At 50.6% G+C, this 16,385-nt stretch overlaps 1 protein-coding gene across 1 annotated transcript in view; it reads right to left on the bottom strand.

The window, feature by feature from the left end:
- Positions 1–8,943: 8,943 nt before the first annotated feature.
- Positions 8,944–16,385, bottom strand: part of ZMYND12 (zinc finger MYND-type containing 12) — a 41,625-nt gene continuing 34,183 nt past the window's right edge. The window contains exon 9 of the mRNA XM_087944549.1: positions 8,944–9,583. The gene's annotated coding sequence lies outside the window, so the exon portion shown is untranslated. The remainder of the gene's footprint in view (positions 9,584–16,385) is intronic.

Raw genomic sequence — 16,385 nt, 5'->3', positions numbered from 1 at the left:
GTTCCTTCCTCCACCTGCCATGCGCAAAATGGCCACGAGATGGCGGGCTATTATTATTAAGTTCCTTCCTCCACCTGCCATGCGCAAAATGGCCACGAGACGGCGGGCCTATTATTATTAAGTTCTTTCCTCCCCTGCAATGACGCAAAATGGCCACGAGATGGCGGGCTATTATTATTAAGTTCTTTCTTCCACCTGTCATGCGCAAAATGGCCACGAAATGGCGGGCTATTATTTTTAAGTTCCTTCCTCCACCTGCCATGCGCAAAATGGCCACGAGATGGCAGGCTATTATTATTAAGTTCCTTCCTCCACCTGCCATGCGCAAAATGGCCACGAGATGGCGGGCTATTATTATTAAGTTCTTCCTCCACCTGCAATGACGCAAAATGGCCACGAGATGGCGGGCTATTATTATTAAGTTCTTTCTTCCACCTGCCATGCGCAAAATGGCCACGAGATGGCGGGCTATTATTATTAAGTTCCTTCCTCCACCTGCAATGACGCAAAATGGCCACGAGATGGCAGGCTATTATTATTAAGTTCCTTCCTCCACCTGCCATGCGCAAAATGGCCACGAGATGGCGGGCTATTATTATTAAGTTCCTTCCTCCACCTGCAATGACGCAAAATGGCCACGAGATGGCAGGCTATTATTATTAAGTTCCTTCCTCCACCTGCCATGCGCAAAATGGCCACGAAACGGCGGGCTATTATTATTAAGTTCCTTCCTCCACCTGCAATGACGCAAAATGGCCACGAGATGGCAGGCTATTATTATTAAGTTCCTTCCTCCACCTGCCATGCGCAAAATGGCCACGAGATGGCGGGCTATTATTATTAAGTTCCTTCCTCCACCTGCCATGCGCAAAATGGCCACGAGATAGCGGGCTTATTATTATTAAGTTCTTTCCTCCCCTGCAATGACGCAAAATGGCCACGAGATGGCGGGCTATTATTATTAAGTTCTTTCTTCCACCTGTCATGCGCAAAATGGCCACGAAATGGCGGGCTATTATTTTTAAGTTCCTTCCTCCACCTGCCATGCGCAAAATGGCCACGAGATGGCGGGCTATTATTATTAAGTTCCTTCCTCCACCTGCCATGCGCAAAATGGCCACGAGACGGCGGGCTATTATTATTAAGTTCTTTCCTCCCCTGCAATGACGCAAAATGGCCACGAGATGGCGGGCTATTATTATTAAGTTCTTTCTTCCACCTGTCATGCGCAAAATGGCCACGCGATGGCAGGCTATTATTATTAAGTTCCTTCCTCCACCTGCCATGCGCAAAATGGCCACGAGATGGCGGGCTATTATTATTAAGTTCCTTCCTCCACCTGCCATGCGCAAAATGGCCACGAAACGGCGGGCTATTATTATTAAGTTCTTTCCTCCCCCTGCAATGACGCAAAATGGCCACGAGATGGCAGGCTATTATTATTAAGTTCCTTCCTCCACCTGCCATGCGCAAAATGGCCACGAGATAGCGGGCTATTATTATTAAGTTCCTTCCTCCACCTGTCATGCGCAAAATGGCCACGAAATGGCGGGCTATTATTTTTAAGTTCCTTCCTCCACCTGCCATGCGCAAAATGGCCACGAGATGGCGGGCTATTATTATTAAGTTCCTTCCTCCACCTGCCATGCGCAAAATGGCCACGAGACGGCGGGCTATTATTATTAAGTTCTTTCCTCCCCTGCAATGACGCAAAATGGCCACGAGATGGCGGGCTATTATTATTAAGTTCTTTCTTCCACCTGTCATGCGCAAAATGGCCACGAAATGGCGGGCTATTATTTTAAGTTCCTTCCTCCACCTGCCATGCGCAAAATGGCCACGAGATGGCGGGCTATTATTATTAAGTTCCTTCCTCCACCTGCCATGCGCAAAATGGCCACGAGACGGCGGCCTATTATTATTAAGTTCTTTCCTCCCCTGCAATGACGCAAAATGGCCACGAGATGGCGGGCTATTATTATTAAGTTCTTTCTTCCACCTGTCATGCGCAAAATGGCCACGAAATGGCGGGCTATTATTTTTAAGTTCCTTCCTCCACCTGCCATGCGCAAAATGGCCACGAGATGGCAGGCTATTATTATTAAGTTCCTTCCTCCACCTGCCATGCGCAAAATGGCCACGAGATGGCGGGCTATTATTATTAAGTTCTTTCCTCCACCTGCAATGACGCAAAATGGCCACGAGATGGCGGGCTATTATTATTAAGTTCTTTCTTCCACCTGCCATGCGCAAAATGGCCACGAGATGGCGGGCTATTATTATTAAGTTCCTTCCTCCACCTGCAATGACGCAAAATGGCCACGAGATGGCAGGCTATTATTATTAAGTTCCTTCCTCCACCTGCCATGCGCAAAATGGCCACGAGATGGCGGGCTATTATTATTAAGTTCCTTCCTCCACCTGCAATGACGCAAAATGGCCACGAGATGGCAGGCTATTATTATTAAGTTCCTTCCTCCACCTGCCATGCGCAAAATGGCCACGAAACGGCGGGCTATTATTATTAAGTTCCTTCCTCCACCTGCAATGACGCAAAATGGCCACGAGATGGCAGGCTATTATTATTAAGTTCCTTCCTCCACCTGCCATGCGCAAAATGGCCACGAGATGGCGGGCTATTATTATTAAGTTCCTTCCTCCACCTGCCATGCGCAAAATGGCCACGAGATAGCGGGCTTATTATTATTAAGTTCTTTCCTCCCCTGCAATGACGCAAAATGGCCACGAGATGGCGGGCTATTATTATTAAGTTCTTTCTTCCACCTGTCATGCGCAAAATGGCCACGAAATGGCGGGCTATTATTTTAAGTTCCTTCCTCCACCTGCCATGCGCAAAATGGCCACGAGATGGCGGGCTATTATTATTAAGTTCCTTCCTCCACCTGCCATGCGCAAAATGGCCACGAGACGGCGGCCTATTATTATTAAGTTCTTTCCTCCCCTGCAATGACGCAAAATGGCCACGAGATGGCGGGCTATTATTATTAAGTTCTTTCTTCCACCTGTCATGCGCAAAATGGCCACGAAATGGCGGGCTATTATTTTTAAGTTCCTTCCTCCACCTGCCATGCGCAAAATGGCCACGAGATGGCAGGCTATTATTATTAAGTTCCTTCCTCCACCTGCCATGCGCAAAATGGCCACGAGATGGCGGGCTATTATTATTAAGTTCTTTCTTCCACCTGCCATGCGCAAAATGGCCACGAGATGGCGGGCTATTATTATTAAGTTCCTTCCTCCACCTGCAATGACGCAAAATGGCCACGAGTACGGCGGGCTATTATTATTAAGTTCTTTCCTCCCCTGCAATGACGCAAAATGGCCACGAAACGGCGGGCTATTATTATTAAGTTCCTTCCTCCACCTGCAATGACGCAAAATGGCCACGAGATGGCGGGCTATTATTATTAAGTTCCTTCCTCCACCTGCCATGCGCAAAATGGCCACCAAACGGCGGGCTATTATTATTAAGTTCTTCCTCCACCTGCCATGCGCAAAATGGCCACCAAACGGCGGGCTATTATTATTAAGTTCTTTCCTCCCCCTGCAATGACGCAAAATGGCCACGAGATGGCAGGCTATTATTATTAAGTTCCTTCCTCCACCTGCCATGCGCAAAATGGCCACGAAATGGCGGGCTATTATTATTAAGTTCTTTCCTCCCCTGCAATGACGCAAAATGGCCACGAGATGGCGGGCTATTATTATTAAGTTCCTTCCTCCACCTGCAATGACGCAAAATGGCCACGAGATGGCGGGCTATTATTATTAAGTTCCTTCCTCCACCTGCAATGACGCAAAATGGCCACGAAACGGCGGGCTATTATTATTAAGTTCCTTCCTCCACCTGCAATGACGCAAAATGGCCACGAGATGGCGGGCTATTATTATTAAGTTCCTTCCTCCACCTGCAATGACGCAAAATGGCCACCAAACGGCGGGCTATTATTATTAAGTTCTTTCCTCCACCTGCCATGCGCAAAATGGCCACGAGACGGCGGGCTATTATTATTAAGTTCCTTCCTCCACCTGCAATGACGCAAAATGGCCACGAGATGGCAGGCTATTATTATTAAGTTCCTTCCTCCACCTGCCATGACGCAAAATGGCCACGAGATGGCAGGCTATTATTATTAAGTTCTTTCCTCCACCTGCCATGCGCAAAATGGCCACGAGATGGCAGGCTATTATTATTAAGTTCTTTCTTCCACCTGTCATGCGCAAAATGGCCACGAGATGGCGGGCTATTATTTTAAGTTCCTTCCTCCACCTGCAATGACGCAAAATGGCCACGAAATGGCGGGCTATTATTATTAAGTTCTTTCCTCCCCTGCAATGACGCAAAATGGCCACGAGATGGCGGGCTATTATTATTAAGTTCTTTCCTCCACCTGCAATGACGCAAAATGGCCACGAGATGGCAGGCTATTATTATTAAGTTCTTTCTTCCACCTGCCATGCGCAAAATGGCCACGAGACGGCCGGCTATTATTATTAAGTTCCTTCCTCCACCTGCCATGCGCAAAATGGCCACGAAACGGCGGGCTATTATTTTTAAGTTCCTTCCTCCACCTGCCATGCGCAAAATGGCCACGAGACGGCGGCCTATTATTATTAAGTTCTTTCCTCCCCTTGCAATGACGCAAAATGGCCACGAGATGGCGGGCTATTATTATTAAGTTCTTTCTTCCATCTGTCATGCGCAAAATGGCCACGAAATGGCGGGCTATTATTTTTAAGTTCCTTCCTCCACCTGCCATGCGCAAAATGGCCACGAGATGGCAGGCTATTATTATTAAGTTCCTTCCTCCACCTGCCATGCGCAAAATGGCCACGAAATGGCGGGCTATTATTATTAAGTTCTTTCCTCCCCCTGCAATGACGCAAAATGGCCACGAGATGGCAGGCTATTATTATTAAGTTCCTTCCTCCACCTGCAATGACGCAAAATGGCCACGAGATGGCGGGCTATTATTATTAAGTTCCTTCCTCCCCTGCAATGACGCAAAATGGCCACGAGTACGGCGGGCTATTATTATTAAGTTCTTTCCTCCCCTGCAATGACGCAAAATGGCCACGAGATGGCGGGCTATTATTATTAAGTTCCTTCCTCCCCTGCAATGACGCAAAATGGCCACGAAATGGCGGGCTATTATTATTAAGTTCCTTCCTCCACCTGCAATGACGCAAAATGGCCACGAGATGGCGGGCTATTATTATTAAGTTCCTTCCTCCACCTGCAATGACGCAAAATGGCCACGAAATGGCAGGCTATTATTATTAAGTTCTTTCCTCCACCTGCAATGACGCAAAATGGCCACGAGATGGCGGGCTATTATTATTAAGTTCCTTCCTCCACCTGCAATGACGCAAAATGGCCACGAGATGGCGGGTTATTATTATTAAGTTCTTTCCTCCCCTGCAATGACGCAAAATGGCCAGGAGATGGCGGGCTATTATTATTAAGTTCCTTCCTCCACCTGCAATGACGCAAAATGGCCACGAGATGGCGGGCTATTATTATTAAGTTCTTTCCTCCACCTGCCATGCGCAAAATGGCCACGAGATGGCGGCCTATTATTATTAAGTTCCTTCCTCCACCTGCAATGACGCAAAATGGCCAGGAGATGGCAGGCTATTATTATTAAGTTCTTTCCTCCACCTGCAATGACCCAAAATGGCCACGAGACGGCGGCCTATTATTATTAAGTTCTTTCCTCCCCCTGCAATGACGCAAAATGGCCACGAGATGGCGGGCTATTATTATTAAGTTCTTTCCTCCACCTGCAATGACGCCAAATGGCCACGAAACGGCGGGCTATTATTATTAAGTTCTTTCCTCCACCTGCCATGCGCAAAATGGCCACGAGACGGCGGCCTATTATTATTAAGTTCTTTCCTCCCCTGCAATGACGCAAAATGGCCACGAGATGGCGGGCTATTATTATTAAGTTCCTTCCTCCACCTGCAATGACGCAAAATGGCCACGAGATGGCGGGCTATTATTATTAAGTTCCTTCCTCCACCTGCAATGACGCAAAATGGCCACGAGAGGCGGGCTATTATTATTAAGTTCCTTCCTCCACCTGCAATGACGCAAAATGGCCACGAAACGGCGGGCTATTATTATTAAGTTCCTTCCTCCACCTGCAATGACGCAAAATGGCCACGAGATGGCGGGCTATTATTATTAAGTTCCTTCCTCCACCTGCCATGCGCAAAATGGCCACCAAACGGCGGGCTATTATTATTAAGTTCTTCCTCCACCTGCAATGACGCAAAATGGCCACGAGATGGCGGGCTATTATTATTAAGTTCCTTCCTCCACCTGCCATGCGCAAAATGGCCACGAGACGGCCGGCTATTATTATTAAGTTCCTTCCTCCACCTGCCATGCGCAAAATGGCCACGAGATAGCGGGCTATTATTATTAAGTTCTTTCCTCCCCTGCAATGACGCAAAATGGCCACGAGATGGCGGGCTATTATTATTAAGTTCCTTCCTCCACCTGCCATGCGCAAAATGGCCACGAGACGGCCGGCTATTATTATTAAGTTCCTTCCTCCACCTGCCATGCGCAAAATGGCCACGAGATGGCAGGCTATTATTATTAAGTTCTTTCCTCCACCTGCCATGCGCAAAATGGCCACGAAACGGCAGGCTATTATTATTAAGTTCTTTCCTCCACCTGCCATGACGCAAAATGGCCACGAGACGGCGGCCTATTATTATTAAGTTCTTTCCTCCCCTGCAATGACGCAAAATGGCCACGAGATGGCAGGCTATTATTATTAAGTTCTTTCCTCCACCTGCAATGACGCAAAATGGCCACGAGATGGCAGGCTATTATTATTAAGTTCTTTCCTCCACCTGCAATGACGCCAAATGGCCACGAAACGGCGGGCTATTATTATTAAGTTCTTTCCTCCACCTGCCATGCGCAAAATGGCCACGAGACGGCGGCCTATTATTATTAAGTTCTTTCCTCCCCCTGCAATGACGCAAAATGGCCACGAGATGGCAGGCTATTATTATTAAGTTCTTTCCTCCACCTGCAATGACGCAAAATGGCCACGAGATGGCGGGCTATTATTATTAAGTTCCTTCCTCCACCTGCCATGCGCAAAATGGCCACGAAATGGCAGGCTATTATTATTAAGTTCTTTCCTCCACCTGCAATGACCCAAAATGGCCACGAGATGGCGGGCTATTATTATTAAGTTCCTTCCTCCACCTGCAATGACGCAAAATGGCCACGAGATGGCGGGCTATTATTATTAAGTTCTTTCCTCCCCCTGCAATGACGCAAAATGGCCACGAGATGGCGGGCTATTATTATTAAGTTCTTTCCTCCACCTGCAATGACGCAAAATGGCCACGAGATGGCAGGCTATTATTATTAAGTTCTTTCCTCCACCTGCAATGACGCAAAATGGCCACGAGATGGCAGGCTATTATTATTAAGTTCCTTCCTCCACCTGCCATGCGCAAAATGGCCACGAGATGGCAGGCTATTATTATATATTGTCAACGCAATTTCCCATAGACTTTGAAAACCGCGGTATTCACGTAATTTGAGGTCTATTTTCACCCCGTTTTCCCTCCTAGAGTGATGGGGGACTCAGAGTAAGGTCCCTCGTCGGATTTCACCACATTTTTAACCTGATTATTTTTATTTATATTAAATTTCGCGATTCCTTCCCTGCGCCTGACATAACGAAAAACCTCCACCAGGTGGCAGGCTGTTATTGCTGTGCAATTTCTTTCCTCCACCTGCAATGACGCAAAAAGGCCACGAGATGGCGGGCTATTATTATTAAGTTCTTTCCTCCACCTGCCATGCGCAAAATGGCCACGAGATGGCAGGCTATTATTATTAAGTTCTTTCCACCAACTGCCATGCGCAAAATGGCCACGAGATGGCGGGCTATTATTATTAAGTTCTTTCCTCGCCCTGCAATGACGCAAAATGGCCACGAGATGGTGCCCTGCAATGACGCTATTATTATTAAGTTCTTTCCTCGCCCTGCAATGACGCAAAATGGCCACGAGATGGTGGGCTATTATTATTAAGTTCCTTCCTCCACCTGCCATGCGCAAAATGGCCACGAGATGGCGGGCTATTATTATTAAGTTCTTTCCTCCACCTGACATGCGCAAAATGGCCACGAGATGGCGGGCTATTATTATTAAGTTCTTTCCACCACCTGCCATGCGCAAAATGGCCACGAGATGGCGGGCTATTATTATTAAGTTCTTTCCTCCACCTGCAATGACGGAAAATGGCCACGAGATGGCGGGCTATTATTTTCAATGTAATTTCCCATAGACTTTGAAAACCGCGGTTTTCATGTAATTTGAGGTCTATTTTCCCCCCGTTTTCCCCTCTAGAGTGATGGGGGACTCGGCGTAAGACCCCTCGTCGGATTTCGCCAGATCTGTAACCTGATTATTTTATTTATATTAACTTTTGCGATTCTTTCCCTGCGCCTGCCATAACGAAAAACCTCCACCAGGTGGCAGGCTGTTATTGCTATGCAATTTCTTCCCTCCACCTGCAATGACGCAAAATGGCCACGAGATGGCGGGCTTTTATTATTAAGTTCTTTCCTCCACCTGCAATGACGCACAATGGCCACGAGATGGCGGGCTATTATTGTCAATGCAATTTCCCATAGACTTTGAAAACCGCGGTTTTCATGTAATTTGATGTCTATTTTCACCCCGTTTTCCCTCCTAGAGTGATGGGGGACTCAGAGTAAGACCCCTCGTCGGATTTCTTCCTTCCTCCCGTGGAGCTTTGCCCAACCCTCCACCGGAAGCGTGGCCTCGTCCCCCTACGGAGGGAAGCTTCTCCCCAGCCGGGTCTCCCCCCAAGCAGGAAAATGGGACCTCTCTCCCTTGGAGGCTCTGGGCGATGCCCCCAAGCCCCCTTCGTAACGCCTGGATTCTCCACCGTCGGACATCTCACTGAAGAAGGAAGTTCCCTCCCCGAAGAGGCCTGTGGAAATCTGCTAAAATATTCGTATTGGGGGGAGGAAATAAAGACTCGGCGGGATGGGGTTTTAAAATTTATTTATTAGGAAGACACACTTGGAGAAGGAGAAACGGCTCTGCAAACCGGCCATGGAGGGGCAAGGAACCCCCCTCCCTCTTCCTTTTTTGTGGGGGGGGGGACACCTCCCTGGCTGGAACCGGTACAGTGTTCTTTTCTTGTGGGGGGAGGTCTATGCATCGCTAGCAGCTTTTGAGACCGACAAAGTGATCCAGTGTCCAAACTCCATGTCCTTTTTTAATTATTATTATTTGGATGGTACAGCACAGCCTGTTTGTGTGGAGTTATATCTTTTTCTTCTCCTTTGACTTCCTGTGTGTCTCTCTTTGATGGGCATCGATGGTTGGTTTGCTCGCTCGCTCGTTTGTTTCCATCCTGGCCTTTCTGGGCATTTGCTTGACTCGGGACTCCCGTCCTTCCGAGGTCGGTAAAACGAGGACCCGGATTGTTTGGGGGGTGCAATGCTTTGCTGACTCTGTAAATCGCTTAGAGACGGCCGTAAAAGCCCTGTGAAGCGGCATAGAAGTCTTTTTAAGTGCTATTACAATGGACCCCCAATTTAGCTCATGGGAAATGCCGTGGCAAATACACACACACACACACACAAACACACCCACACCTGCCTGCCAGCCTCTCATCTATCACTGTAACTATATATCTATATCTATTTATGTACTTATCTATTACCTATCTATCCGTCTATCTCTCTACTTATCTATCCCTTTATCACTGTATCTATCCATCCCTCTATCTCTATCTAATCTATCCCTTTATCTATCTCTATCCATATCTCTCCTTATCTCTCTATCCCTTTATCTATCCCTCCCTCCATCTATCTATACACACAACACACAACAGATACAAACTCAATGTAAACAGTTTCAAACTCCATTGCAGAAAGTACAACTTCAGCAAGCGACTGGTCCATGCCTGGAATGCACTACCTGACTCTGTTGTTACGTCCCCCCAACTTTAACCTTTAACCTCAAACTATCCACCGTTGACCTCACCCCATTCCTAAGAGGTCGGTCAGGGGCGTGCATAAGCACACCATCCTGCCTCCCGTCCCTGTCCTATTGTCCCCATTTATTTGTACCTATTTCCTGTATTCTTCCTCATGTTTATACTTAGACCTATTATCTTCTAAGCGATTGACAAATCAAATCAGATCAAATCAATAAATATCTTCTCTGTCTCTCTTTTTCCCCTGCCAAGGTTGACCACCAGGTGGCGATAGAATATTTTCATAGCCATGAGCTCACCTGCCTTTCTTTTAAAAAATCACCTTTCCCCCCCTTTTTTTAAAAAAAGAAATCTTTTCTCCCCCCTTTTTTGCCAAGGGGTGAAACTCATCCCAGAGAGCAGAGGTGCCTCCCCAGCCCTCTTTCCCGCAGGAGCCTCTTGGAGCCTCTTCTCCTCATCCGGCTCTCCCGTTTCCTTCTGGCCAGGCTGGCACAGGTGGGCGTCCTCCACCCATTTCGGAGCCTGGCCCTGCTGGGAGGCTGAAGGTCAACCCGATGTCTGTGTGTGTGTGTGTGTGTGTGTGTGTGTAAAATTGCAGGATTAGTGAATTACTGCCAAGAATTTGCTAATTCTCAAATAATGAGAAAGCGAGGAAAGGAAGAAAAGCCAACTCCATCCACGCCTCATTTCCACAAAGCCTGAAAGCAGAATGTGCCCCCCCCCCGAGTGAGAACCTGGGGGGGCGGGGGGGACACAGACCCCCAATTCTCTAAGCAGCATTAAGGTTCCCAGCAGAGGCGTGAGGCTCATGCAACGGTGGGTTTTCTGTCTGATCCTGTGATCAAAATTCAAATGCTTGGCCACTGACCTGTACTTACGACGGTTGTCGTGTCCTGGGGTCACGTGATCCCCTTTTGTGACCTGAGGAGCAAGGGGGAAGCTGGGTTCACTTAACAACTGTGTGGCTTACTGCAGTTTCGCTTAACAACCCTTAAGTAATGGGGAGGAAGGAAAGGAGGGAGGGAGGGGAGGGAAAAAGGGATTGATGGAACGAAGGAAGGAAGAAAAGAAAGAAGGAGAAAGGGAGGGAGGGCTGAGCAAGCTTTCCCCGTGTTCAGCCATTTCCCTTGGTGGGTTTTCCATTGTGTGGCCAAGCAGCCGGGAGGAGGGGGCTGTTTTCAGGGGGGCCCCCCCCTCAGCCTCCAGCCAGGGCTTTCAGCCGCAGAGCCCCCTTTGTGTGGGCACATTCCTCCATGCACGTTGCAAACCCACCAACAATGGAAGCTGCCAGGCTGAGCTTTTCCGCTTGGCTCTCCCCGGCTGCCCAGGCGGCCCTGCCAGCCTCCATCCCCCCCCCGGCGCCCATCCCCAGGTCCCTCCGGTTTGCCCCGTCAGTGGATTTTTCTCAAACCGCGTCCAGAGCCCTTTGGGGGGACCTGCTTCCTCTCTGCAGAGACCCTCCTGTGTTGGCAAAAGCTGCTGCCGGGACACACTTCCTGCAGCCCTGGGGAGGGGGCACCAATTTAGAGGGGCCCCCACCCCCACCCCCGTGAGATGGGCAGTTAATTTAATAAATAGAATTGCAGAATAAAATACAGAAGAGAAATATAACGCCTCAATTCATTTGCTTTGATCTATTGATCTATGTGCCCCCCCATGATCCACCTTCGACGTACGACAAGAATTGAGCCCAAAACCTCCGATGCCAAGCGAGACAATTGCTACGTGAGCTTTGCCCCATTTTATGACCTATCTTGCTACCGTTGTTAAGCGAATCTCTGCCATTGTTAAGTTATTAACACGGTTGTTAAGTGAATCTGGCTTTGCTGGTCAGAAGGTCGCATGCTGCAACCGTCATAAACCTGAAGCAGGGCCTGGAGTTCGATCACGTGGCCCTGGGGGAGGCTGCGATGGTCGTGAGTGTGCAAAACGGTCCCAAGTCCCTTTCTCCAGGGTCCTTGTACCTTCAGACGGTCACTAAGTGAACTGTCGTAAGTCGAGGACCACCTGCAAAGTATTTGGCCCTTGCCTGCAGCTAAAACCGCTCAGGGAACGGGACGCAGCAACTGAAAACGTTGGGAGTTGCCCCACATTCCAGCTCTTTTCTCTCTCCTTTTTTCTTTGGCAGGAAAAAGAAGAAGGGAAAAAACTTTCTCCCAGAAGGAGAGCAGCGGTTCCCTTGCGTGGCGGGCAGGAGCTTTTAAGCGAGGCTCTGGCTTACTGGGCTCGGCCGGCTCCACCCTGGCCGAAAGGGAGCAATATTTACTCGCTGAGTAAGAGATCAGTCATCCTGTACTAGAGACCGGATGCGCCCTTCTTCTGGTGAGTAAAGGTGTTTTAAAGGGATCAAGAGCATCGTGGGGTCTGGTCCAGGGAGGTCATCTAGTCCAACTCCCTGCTCCAGCAGGAGAGATTACAGCCTTCCAGACAAGAGGGTCCAAGGCCAACTCCACCGTTCCTCCTCTTGGGAAAAACCTGAAGAAGTATTATTATTATTATTATTATTATTATTATTATTATTATTATTATTATTATTATTATTATTATTATTATTATTATTATTCAGCCCCCGGATCTCTTGAGTGGCCAATTCCCAAAGGAGGCGTGACATCCCTCCCTCAAAGGCCGGCTGTTGCCTTTTGCCTTCCCCTCCCTAAGTGAGGCGGCTCTGGGGGGTTCCTGGAATTTGGCCCCAGAATTTCCTGCAACCGGGCCAGTTTATTTGGAAAAGACTCGGCCGGACGCTCTGTTCATGCTGGGAACTTGGTCTCTGCCCAGAAGTGCCTGGAGCGAGCAAACGCAGGAACCGCCTGCTAACCTCCCCTCCATCCCGGCTTCCCCCGAGAGTTTGGGGAGGGGGGAGGGCAGAAACCTGAGCAAGCAAAGGGACTTGCGAACATCCGGCCGGCCTTCGGAGGAAGAGAATGTGGTGCTTGCGGAACAAAGGCTCCCCTCCTCCTCCTCCTCGGTGGGCGCAGGACAGGCCTGGCCGACAAAGCCAGGGAGGAGGAAGGCCGGCCTGGTGCCCTGCAGCGCTCAGCATCCGTCTCCTCCTCTTGGAGGGTTTGTTTTCCTGCCCTGAGAAGAATTTCCTCCTCTTCTGGTCGCCCCACCTGGGCTGCGAGAACCTTGGCGGCTGGGAGGAGGGGTCAGGGGACGAGTCTAGGGTGACCCTTGGTGGGGGGCAGTGTGAGAGGAGGAGGAGGAGGAGGGAGGGAGGAGAGGAAGGAAGAATGGAGGAGGAGGAGAAAGAGGAGGAGGAAGAGGGCAAAGCTCACTGAACAACTTTCTCACTCAGCAATGGAAATTTTGGGCTCAGTTGTCATAAGTTGAGGACCACATACAAACCAGAGGAAACGGTCCCTAAACTAGAGCTGCAAAACTTGGCACCCAAACTGTAGAAACCGAGAAAGTTGCAGGCGAGCCCCCCCCCGTGTTGCCATCCAGGAAAGAGGGTGGGGCCCCCTGTCCTTCCCCTGCTTATGGCCTCCCCCCCTCCCCAGGGCATTGTCCTTCTTCTTCCTCTTGTCAGCCAGGCTCCGTCTTCCTTTGAAGTCCCCTCCGCAGCAGCCTCTGAAGTGCCCTCTTGGCAGCGGAAACGTCTGGGGGGCTGTTCTCGGAGGAGGCTGGGGGTCCCTTTGGGGCAGAAGGAGGGGGGAAGGGAGAGGCCACCACTGTGCAGGAGGGATGGCCTGAGAAGGAGGGGGAGGGGGCCCTTGGGGGGGGGAGGGGAGCTCCTGGTCCCTCTGAGCCGAAGCTCCAGGCAGCCAGCCGAGAGGCCCCTGGAAGGGAGGGCCATGGCTTTGACCCAGCCGGCAAGAGCGGCTGACACCCAAGGGAAGGCCAGCTTATCTCAGGAGGCTCCATCACAGCCCCGGAGGTGAGGCTGGGCGGCTGGAGGGCCCTAATCAGCAGCGGCTATTCTGGGATGCAGGCCGGCCGCTTGGGAGGGACGTAATCCAGGCAAAGTCTTCGCTGGAGGAGGATCCTTCTGGGGCTTTGGGTGCCTCTGGGCAAGGCAGGCGGTGGAGCAGAGGAGCCGCTTTGATCCACACACCCCAGAGGGGTGAGGCTTCCGGACGCCCCCTCCCCCCTCCCCTCCCCACGTCTGTGGCCCGAGGGAGGGTGGCATCCAGAGGACACTCAGCAGCCCCCTGTGCCTGGACTCTCTTTCGCACTCATTCTCATTGGGAATCGTTTTTTGTAGAGGAAAAGACAAAGAGGAAAAGGAAAGAAAGGGGGCAAAGGCAAAGAGGGAGGAAGAGAAGAAGGAAGGAAGGAAGGAAGGAAGGAAGGAAGGAAGGAAGGAAGGAAGGAAGGAAGGAAGGAAGGAAGGAAGGAAGGAAGGAAGGAAAAGGATGGAAGGAAGAATGAACAACAAAGAAATGAAGAAAAGGATGGAAGAAAGGAAGGAGGGAGGAGAAGGAAGGATGGATGAAGCAACAAAGAAATGAAGAAAAAGGATGGAAGGAAGGAAAGAGGGAGGGAGGACAGACCATCATTAAAAAGTAAAACAAAGGGGAAGACAGTCTAACCCCCGGGGGATTCGTTTAATGACCATGGGAGAAAAGGTCTTAAAATCAAACGGGGTCACGTGATGACTCTCTTAACAACCACGTTGCGGTCGTAAAACGAGGACTGCCTATAGAACCTGCTCTGGTCCTCATCCCTGCTGGGGATGCTTGACATGCCCCCACCCCCGGCTGCCTCTCCCTCCCACCTGTCTGCAAGGAACTCTGGGAGACGTAGTTCTTGAGAAAGGAGCTTCCCTGCCCACACGGAGTGATTTTCCGCTCTGGCGTGGGTGCTGTAGCGTCTGGCACGGCCAGGGCACACCTGGGCACACCTGGGCACACCTGCAGCCGTGGCATCATCCCGAGGGAAGGCCCAACCCAGGGGCCCACAGCCCCCCCCCTTCCCCGCCTCTGGATGCTCTTCCAGGGGCCAAAGGGATTTGCTGGCCTAAGGAAGAAAACTTTCCCTGCGTTTTCTCTCCCCTGAGAAGATGAAAGCGGATCTTCCTTTGAAGTTTCTTTCAAAGGGGAGGGGAATTTCGGGGGTGGGGGAGGGAGAGGAGGGTGATGTTTTCTCACAGACTGAGTGAGCAGGTGTGCTCAAAGATGGGCGAGAATCCCATTTTCCCTCCCTTCTTTCCTTCCTACCTGGCTCTTCCATGCCACGGGGGGTTGACCTCGTGCCCCCCATGATGAAAAGTTGGTCCCCAGAGCAGGGGAAGACCGGTGACCCTGGCAAATCCTGCTTCTTTTTTTTTGGTACTTAAAGCTTTCGCACAAGGAGCCTTTGCCCAGACAGCGCCATCCCCAAATCTGGCTGACATTCCCCTAAAATGGGCCGAAGGAGCTCAGTGTCCCCTCCCCACTGCCAGAGCTTGCTACCAACCCTTCCCCCCCGCCGCTTGGCTGCCGCCTGCCTGTCATGTGGGGGCTGCGCGTGAAGGCTGACCTTTCCCGGAATGGCCGCCTCAGGTGACCAGAGGAGGGAATCCAACGGGGCTACAAGTGTTTCTTTTTTACTCGGGCGGGTGTTGTGTTCCCGCTTAGGCCGTCCTGGCTCCAGGTGCCCCCCCCCCAATTATTCTTTGAGCTGGACACACCTACGATTCTCCTGGTTTTCTGGCTTGCACTGTTGTGGGGGGGGGCTTCAACTCCCAGAATTCCCCGGCCATTTATTTTTGCCACCGTTGTTAAGTGGAACATGTGGTTGCTAAGAGAACGTAGCTCCCCTCCGCTGACTTCGTCTGAGGGAAGGTGGCCGGCAGTCCTGCACCCGACAGGCCTACATGCTTGTGGCCAAGCGCCCAGATCCTGACCGCGTGACCCTGGCGAGGCTGTGAGAGTCACAAGTGGAAGGACACGTCATGGGCTCTCGAAAGCTCAGTCACTAAGCGAGGGGTTGTAGGAAGAGGACTGGCCTGTTTATGCTTCAAGTTTAAAACGGAAAGCCGCGTCTTGCTTTGCGGTTTTCTTAGGAATCCGGCGTGACCCACTGCAGCAACCGGGACGGGAGGGAGCTCCATGCCAAGGGGGCCTGGCGCGGAGGAGGCCGTGCTAAAATTAGCCAGCCTGGGGCAAGCATCCCCTGCCAGCTCCTGACCCCCCTGAGCAACGTCCTTAATCCGGAGTAAAGCATCCACCAAGAGAAGTGGATTGCCAAGAGGAGGGAGCACTGATCCCTGATGCAGGAAGAGGAAGGGACTGGCCAGCCTGCCAGCGATGTCGGGAACCGGTCGAGCAAGAAATGCAGTTGAGCCCCTGAATGCACCGGTGCCTTTTCCCCCTGCAGAGGCGTCTTGTGTAGGCTGGCGACTTGCTTGGCCAAAGGCTGG

This window comes from Notechis scutatus, chromosome 16 (assembly GCF_049901735.1).
Source record: "Notechis scutatus isolate UNSWTSFEM ecotype Mainland chromosome 16, rNotScu1.2, whole genome shotgun sequence".
NCBI classification, from domain to species: Eukaryota; Metazoa; Chordata; class Lepidosauria; order Squamata; family Elapidae; genus Notechis; species Notechis scutatus.
Note: the sequence above shows the minus strand (reverse complement) of the source record. Positions and strands in the feature narration are given on the sequence as shown.